Here is a 9,258-nt window from a genome sequence, read left to right as displayed (position 1 = left end):
TCAAGCTCTTCAGACAATCAGCTGGGGACTGGGTAGTGCCAGGACACACAAGTGCGTAACCATCTCAGGGTGGAAGTTGGAGTGCACCTCTTCAAAGACCTTTATTTTATACTGTTGCCTACTACTGATACACTCAAGTCATCCCTTCTAAATGATGAAAGCATCTGCAGTGACTAAAAGGCTATGTTGGTCTATCCTGCCTAGAGGTGAGTCAATTCTATGTCCTAACATCAATGTTATGATCCTTATGGCAATACTCAAAATGGTATAAGGGGCTGTGTGATATATCCTCCAACTGATCCCTAAGTGAAAATTTCTAAACTGCCACAGTCCTGATTGCAAATCAGGTCAGTTTTTCTCTCCAGGACTGACTAGCAGAGTTGAACCTCTGTTACTTCTGACAATGCTGGTGACAATTCTAACTGTAATCTGATGGCCAAATGGGCACTTAATAGTTTTTATCTAGGCAATGAATGCATGAATTTTACCAATTATTGTTAAAGATCCTAATGTGAAATGTAGAAGTGGAAGAAGAGAACCATCATCATCATCACTTATGTAGTAGGCAGATAACATCACTGTGAGTGCAGGCACTGGGCATACATTTCTCTGAGCATGAGATCTTCTAGGGAAAAAAAAACTGCTGAACTGTGACTAGTGGAAAAGCAATCAACCATACAGCCCATTAAGGATGACCCTGGTTGTTAGATTTAATGACTGTCCATGAAAATTAAAAGTCAGAAAATAGCAAACCTCACTTACCAGATTGAACACTTCGCAGAGTGCAACTTGCTGAAAGGCAAATTGCTGAAGGTTCATCACAGAGGATCTCAGTTTGATTTAGGGGTAAATGCAACATGTTCCAAATGGTTTACCTTCAAAATGTTGACCATCACATCGTCAAAACCACTTCAGTGAACTACTAACTGCAACTTCTTAAAACCTTAAACACCAATATTCTGAACTGCAAAATCTTGCCCCCTTTTTGACCTATGTTAGCACTTGTTTTTAGGTATGGAGTGGTCAGAAATGTTGACATTCATTTTTTTCAGCTTTCTGCAATTTCAGCAGTACAGATTTCATAGAAACATTTAAATGATGTGCACATTCGACTATGTACTTTCAACATTTTGAAGGTAAACCCTTCCAAATATGTATGTTTGCACCCTGTCTGGCTTACTAAAATCATAAAGACTAAAATCAACATGAACTCTAAGCTACAATCACATCATTCTTTTAATACTTCTGCAGGAGGTTATGACTTGTCTCACAGTACTAAAGAGACGAAGCTTCACTTACCTTTTTACCCCTCAATAAGAATTAACTGAATGCTGCATTATACCTGTTATGTTTCACATTCATACAAGCAGTCAGCCTTAACTCAGTTTGAGCTAAAATAAGACAGCATCTGTAATTATTACTGTGATGATGTGAGATATTGTCAGCTATGCCAGGAGAAGTAGGGCAGTGGATGTGTAACATATGCCAGCATAGCTAGCTAGCTGGAGTTTTGTATAAAAAAAAAAAATACACATTTGTATATCAAACCAATTTGCACAGGTACTTGTTTTGAAAATGTATTTGTAAAGCTGCTTGTGTTAAAAATGTACCAAACAGTGGGTCCTGCCGAAAGAAAATAAGGGAATCAGAAATTCAAGGATATAATTGGTATGGTAGTCAGAAAAAGCTGACTCTAATTGCAGATGATATTATTTTATACATGACAAAAACTGAAAGGTACATTACAGCTTTGTAGAACATTTTAAGACAGTTTCAAATCTTCTTAGGATACAAAATTAATGAAGCTAAAACAAAGGCAATAGCGGCAAATTATGTACCCATACATGAATTGGTCCAACAATATCCATATTTATGGGGACATGACAAAATGAAATATTTAAGAGTATGGATTAGAAATGACTCTGTGGTGGCAGCTAAGGTTTTGTGGGAAGAGACTAAACAGAAGATAATACAAAAGTTGAAAAACTGGAAGTTTTGTTACATGGATACTAAGATACAAGCCATTAAAATGTTTTTAGTCCCTTTAGTCTTATACACAGATCAGGCATACTTTTATCAACTGGAGGAGAAGTTGTGGATATCAATTAAAAAAGAGTTGAAGGATTTTCATCTGGGAAGGGAAGACAGCAAGGGTCAAGTGGAATAAAATAATTCTACCAATAGAACAAAGCGGATTTTAGAGCAACGTAGTTAAGGCTTATATATAGCACAAGCAGAAAACTACAATTCAAAGTGGAAAGGAATGATGCTGACACAGGGAGAAAGCTAAATAAATAAGGAGGGATTGGGATTTTGGATGCACTCTCTTAAGGAGAACAACTGAAATCATACAGAGTATTATATTCATAAAATAGGAGGGAGTATTCTAAGAACCAAACCAGCATGAGAATGGAGGAAAAGATATTTTGATGATAGGATTGACTGTGGTCATTGATACAGATAACAGGCAAGAGAGTGCTGGAATTTATTGGAGAAAACTTGCAAAGGAACCAAGGTATTGGGAGCAAATAACTAAAAAGGGAAAGGTAATAGAATGAGAAGAGGCCAATAATTTATTTGGACTGCAGGTTACACATTGCTTTTTCTATCAAGGATTCGTATCAGAGTATAGGCAAAGACAAGGAAATTGGAGGCTTGTAAATAAATGACCAGCACGGTTACAGTTTTTAATAGAATCTAGAACAGAAGCTGCCATTAAAAAAGGAATAATTAGTAAAGCATATTCAATAAGAGACAATGGGGGGTTATATGTATATCTCCCAAATATACAACAAAGCCTAGACAATTTAAGATCTTTGCCTGGAAGTGTTTACATAGATATTTTTATATCCAAAGTAGACTACAAATAAGTTTTCCTCAGGTGTATAGCAAATATTGGAGGTGTGACAGGCAAGAAAGAGGTAGCTGGGAACCTTTTTTGCAAGTGTAATGAGCTGGTGGTCTTTTGGTTTTCCCTGCAGACCGGTCTGTCGGAGATGCTGTATGAGCAGGTTAGACTGACTGGGGAGATGATTTTTTTGTTATGCTACAAAATTAGAATTTCCTAGACATAGTAAATCCTTGCTGAGTCTAATTATGGTGGCTGCCAAAAAAGCAATTACTAGAAAATGGAAATCAAAGTCTAGACCAACTTTACTAGAAGTAGTGAATATAGTAACGGAGATAAAACAACTGGAATTGGGATCTTTAGAAAAGGGAAGGAACAAACTACATAGGAAAACATGGGAATTGTGGGAAAGTACAGTTGTGTACACTTACCATAAATGAAGATGTTTGAGTGTATTCACTGTTGCAGTCATCACACTTGGGTTATCTGCCTGCAGGTAGCTCTCAGTCAGCCCGAATACCAGAGACTTAGTATTTCTGCGTCAGCTGCTGTCGCTCCAGGATTGACGTCAGGTTGTCAGGGGTATAAAAACAGGCAGCTGACGCTACTGCATCAGTTTTTCTTGCCCCAAATGTCAGGAGCCCCCCAATAGGGAGCTAGGTTATAGTGGGGGAAAACACCACCAGTAAAAAATAAATACCAATACATACCCATACTCCTGAAAGGGGTGAGTAGAAGGCACAGAGAAGGGAGAGAGAGACACCAGGGGGCTGGAGGGAAGGAAACCAGGACTGCAACATTGAATACACGAATATCTACATTTATGGTACGTGTACACAACTGCACTATGTTCTTTGTGTTTCACTGTTGCAGTCGTCACACTTGGGTAGATTCCCAAAGCTGAAGGGTGGAGGCAGTCAAGAAGAGTTAGGGCTGGCTAGAATGTCTTGCAGGACTGCTGTTGCAAAACCTGCCCTGGATTTGGAAAAGATAGGCAGGTGGTAATGCTTGGTGAAGGTGCGTACAGAACTCCAGGTAGCAGCTTCCAGGATGTCTCTGGTAGAGACTCCCCGAGAAATGCTGTAGAGGTAGATGTTGCCCTAGTGGAATGTGTTCTGATCCCTTGAGGGGTTGGTTTCCCATGGTGCTTGTAGCAGAAATGGATGCAGTGTGCTATCCAATTGGAGATAGTTTGTTTTGAAATGACATTGCCCTCTGCCCCTGTTGCAAAGCTGACTAGTAACTAGTCAGATTTTCTGAAGGGCTTAGTCCTAGCAAGGTAGAATCTGAGCTGTCTGTGCCTATCCAAGGAGTGCAGGATCCTTTCCCCTTTGTTTTGAGGATTAGAGAAGAAGGTTGGAAAATGGATGGATTGGTTGAGAGCCACACTGGACACCACTTTAGCCATAAAGGAAGGGTTAGTCCTGAGGGAAACCCTGTCAGCATGGAAAATAATCAAGTGTTCCACAGCCATAAGAGCTTGTAGCTCAGACACTCTTGTAGCTGAAGTGATGGCCAAAAGAAAGGCTGTTTTCCAAGAGAGAAATGTTAACTCTGCTGACGCAGCAGGTTCAAAGGGGGGAAGTGTGAGCTTTTCCAGTACAAAGTTAAGGTCCCAAGCAGGGGTGGGTGCTCTCCTTGGCGGCCTTAAGTTGTTTGCCTTTCTGAGGAATTGTTTGATAAGAGGGTGTGAGAAGAGAGGTTGCTCAGTGTTGTAATGAGCTGAAATGGCTGAGGCATGTATCTTAATGGATGAGAAAGACAGGCCTTTGTGGAGTAGATCTGCTAAGTAATCCAGAATTAGAGGCAGGGAGGGCAGCGTTGTGTCCTCTCCTTTGGCTTGAATCCAGGAGCAGTACCTTTCCACTTATCAGAATAGGATTTCCTTGTACTGGGTCTTCTGGCTTCAAAAATGACTTCCAGCACCTGCTTGCTTAGGGATGCTGGGGGAGAATTCAAGAAATAAGCCAGGCTGCAAGATTTAGTGTTTGCAGTTGCGGATGCAAAATCTGTCCCTCCTGCTGAGAGAGCAGGATTGGGTTCTGTTGTAGGTGCCATAGTGGCACAGGTGTCAGGCTGTGCAGGAGTGGGTACCACTGCTGGCGTGGCCAGTCCAGGGCAATCAGAATTGTCCTTGGTCTGTCCTATTTTGAGTAATACTCTTGGGAGAAGGGGCAGAGGAAGAAAGGCATAGAGAGATTTACCCACTAAAAAGATAGGGCATCCACCTTCCAGGCCCTGCTGTGAGAGTTCCTGGTGCAGAATTTGCTAAGCTGGTATTTGCAGGGGGAGGCAAAGAGATCCACCTCTGGGGTTCCCCATTTCTGAATCAGATGGTTGAAGGTGCTTGGCTCTAATTGCCACTCACGTGGGTCTAGGAGATTTCTGCTTAAGTCTTCTGCCAGTGAGTTTTGTTTTCCTGGCAGGAATTGAGCTTGCAGATGGACTTGCATGTCCAAGGCAGTGTTCCACAAGGCCATGGCTAACCTGCAGAGTGGGTTCCCTCCTGCTTGTTGATGTACCACATAACTGTGGTGCTGTCTGTTTTGATTAGCAGTTGTCCTGGAGAGAGTAGGGACCTGAAAGCTGTCAGGGCATGCTGTACAGTTATAGCATCTCTTTTTGGTTGATGTGCAGATGAATTTGACTTGGGCTCCAGTGGCCCTGGATGCATTTGTCGTCCATGTGCGCTCCCCAGGCATAGTTTGATGAGTAAGTGGTTAGGGTCTGGGTGACGTGGGGTTGTGTAAAGGGCAGTCCCTTGTTGTGGTTGCATGCTGCTGCTCACCAAAGAAACTCTGTCCTTAGACGGGGTATGATAGGAATGATGGTTTCCAGGTCCTGAGTATGTTGGCACCAAAGGTTTTTTAAGTGTCATTGAAGTTTCCCTCATATGCATTCTGGCATATAGAATTAGTAGGATGCATGAAGCCATGAACCCTAGGGCCTGCAGGATTTTCCTTGTGGATAGCTGGGTTCTGGTGGCCAATAGAGTGAAGTAGCCTGTCAGAAAGGCTTGCTTTTCTGAAGTGAGGAATGCCATCTGGGATGCTGTGTCCAGACTTGCTCCCAGGAATACAATCTTTTGACTGGGCACTAGTTTTGATTTTTTGATGGTGTAACCCAGGGATGTGAGAAGGTTCTTTACAAATGTCAGGTGCTGCAACAGCAATACCTGACTGTCCGCCTATATCAGGCAGTCATCCAAGTATAGGTAAATTTGAATATTTCTCTGCCTGCAGTAAGCAATGGCTGGAGTCAGGCATTTTGTGAATACTCTGGGAGCAGTGGATAAGCCAAAGGGAAGTGCAGAGAACTGATGATGCAAAGATCTGGCCCTGAATCATAGATATTTCCTGCATGACTCCCTTATAGGGATGTGCAGATAGGCTTATTTTAAGTTTAGAGTGACTAACCAGGCATCCTTGGCTAGCATAGGTGGAAGCTGTTGCAGGGTAAGCATTTTGAATTTTGGTACCACCAGGAAGGTGTTCAGGACAGAAAGATCCAGGATTGGGCAGCAAGAGCCCTCTTTTCTGGATACCAGGAAAAGTCTGGAATAGAATCCTTGACCTATCTGTTCCACTGGAACCGGATGAATAGCCCTAACAGAGAGCAGGGATAGGACTTGGTTTTGTGCCTCTGCCTACTGGTTTGGAGGAAGATCTGGGAACCCTTTTGGGGTTGGCAGAGAGTGGAAGTTGGATTTGTACCCTTGGGATACAATGTTGAAGACCCATCAGTCTTTGGTGATGGACATCCAGTTTTTTTGCATGATGGGCAAGTTTTCTTCATAGGGGCACAAGCATCTGGGAAAGGGTAGGGAGTGGAGTACAGAAGTCATTGTGAGTTCTTACCATAGGGAGGTGGCTTAGCACTCCCTGCTTTGGGGGTGGGGGCACTCCATTGCTTATATCTCTGCATACCCTGAGACTGTAGTCTGGGTGGTCTGTTTCCCCTGTGTCTAGTTTGAGATGGCCTGGAGGGGGCTGGAAAGGACCAGCGTTTCGAGGGGCAATGCTTACTGAATCTAGGAGGCTGCACTTGTAAGAATTCTTTAACTGTTTGCATAGGTTCAGCTTTTTCTTCCAATTTTTTTAAGAACCTCTTCTGCTTTGGTGCCAAACAGAATGTCCTTGTTCAAAGGAACGTCTAATAACTTTGATTTGACATGGTCTGGTAAGGTCTGCTCTTTAAGCCAAGCATGTCTTCTCAGTACAGATCCAGTGACTGATGCCCTGCCAGATGCTTCTAGGGCGTCACAGCCACACTGCAATGTACGCTTGCTGACTTGGCTTGCAGAATGCATAAGTTCCTGCAATTCTTTATTTTCTGCACAGTCTATAAAGGTAGCTACTTTTTGCTTAATAAGTTCCATAAATGTTGCTAATACTTCAGCATGTGAAACTAACAATTCAAGGCCCTAATGGCAAGAGTTGCAGAAGTATATAATTTCTTACCCCATCTGTCCAAAACTCTGGAATCCTGGTCTGAAGGGGTGGGATTCTTAGCTGTAGTTGCCTTGATACCTTTAGGCCCCTGGGAAATGATCTCTGGGTCAAACAGTAGGATTTTTGAAAAGGAATTTATGAGAGTCTGATACTCTGTAGTACCTGTCTGGCTTCCTAGGAGCAGGGGGCAAAGTATCAGGAGTAAGACTGGATTCCATAAAGACATCAGCAACTTCCAGGACTGGGGGTATTACTAAAGGTCTGTGTTGTGGCAAGTCTAGAAATTCTCTGAGTCTCTTTTTGGACTGAGGATAGTCTTGGCATTCCCAATGGAAATGCTCTATTAAAGTATGTAGGGTTTCACCAAAAAAAAAATCCTCTGGAGGAGAGGCACAGGGAATGGATTACTCTGCATCTGAATCCTCGTAAGCAGATAAGGGCATATCTTCATAATCCGAAACCTCACAGTCGTTGGACTCTTGGTCTGCTGAAGCTGCTGGGGACTGATCTCTTTATCTCTTAGCAGGGGAAGGCTGAATTCCCCTAATCAGCATAATAAGGTCTTCTGCCATTCTAAGCATTTGATATTGTTGTGGTAAGGAAGCAGGTGCATGCACTTTGGTCGTCGGTTTTCTAGGCGTAGCACGTACCCTTGGCCTTAGAAACTCGGTAGTTTTAGTCAGAACTGAAGTCATAAGTTTGTGTCGAACATCGGTAGTGCGAAGAACTTCCTCAGAAGCCGGTGCCTGCTCAGTGGCTCCGGACCCATACAAGGTAGAAACATCCGCAGGTTCCATAGTCGAAGAAGAGTCTCGCTGTATACCGGACTCCAAACGGGTCTCGTTAGAGTCCTGCTAATCCATTGATGTGGGCATCAGGGACTGCGAAAGCGCCTGAGTACCGGCGAACTGGCCACTAGCTTAAAGAAAGCATCATAGGCAGCTTTGGACCTCTGTAGTCTGTCTCTGTCTTTATCCTTACTTCTTTTGGAATATCTGTAGTCGGGTGGCTTACCGAAGCCATTTTGGAATACGGAGATTGAGAACTAAAGTATTTAGTGACAGTAAGTGCCCGATGACGAATGGTTCAGGCATTGAACAAGGCACAAAACCGACAGTGAGGTACATCATGGTCTGGGCCTACACAGGTGACGTAGTAAGAATGAAATTCTCGGTGTGGTATTTGCTTTCCATAGGCAAGACAATTTTTAACTTTTTCTGACATTGATTAGAGCAAGATAAAAGGATCCCCAATGGGGTACTTAGCTTTAGAAGACCTCAGGATGATTCAGTTCGTAAACGAAAACTCGGGTAGCGGCCGACCAGCACTTGTTTGAACCGCCTCTGCTTCAGGCTCCTTGGCAAGAAAGGCTGGGGTAATTGCATCGGCTGCCTGTTTTTATATCCCTGACGTCAGTCCTGGAGTGACAGCAACAGATGCGGAAATACTAAGTCTCTGGTATTCTGGCTACGTGCAGTAAGATAACCCAAGTGTGATGACTGCAGCAGTGAAACACAAAGATCGTCAATATATGCAGAGCAGGAACAAGGTTTAAGAGACAGGATTTGAATAAGCCATATAATATTTAACTGACAATGACTGGAAGGTTTATAAGTGAAGTATAATATTTACAACTACAGTTGTTTCAATGGTGACTGATGCAAATGGTTTGCAACTAAAGTGATATTTTGTATGTTTTTCATTTATATAAATGTAAGACTGCCTTTGTTATATATATAAATTTAAAAAAGATTTTTTGGGGAAAAAACCGTGGGTCCTGCTGGACAGAAAAGAAATACACCTGTATGTCAGACTGTATTGTAACTGTTGAAATTAATACATTGTAACAGAGGATGCTGGAAGAGAAGAGATTAATCTCAGTCCAGCTAACATTGAAAAATAGTCTGAAATGAAATTGCCTGGTTTAGGACATAAAGATTGTATCTTACAGTTCTGATT

Source organism: Protopterus annectens, chromosome 3.part0, assembly GCF_019279795.1.
Source record: "Protopterus annectens isolate FY-2018-M chromosome 3.part0, PAN1.0, whole genome shotgun sequence".
NCBI classification, from domain to species: domain Eukaryota; kingdom Metazoa; phylum Chordata; order Ceratodontiformes; family Protopteridae; genus Protopterus; species Protopterus annectens.
The sequence above is the reverse complement of the archived record's forward strand: the minus strand, read 5'-3'. Positions refer to the sequence as shown.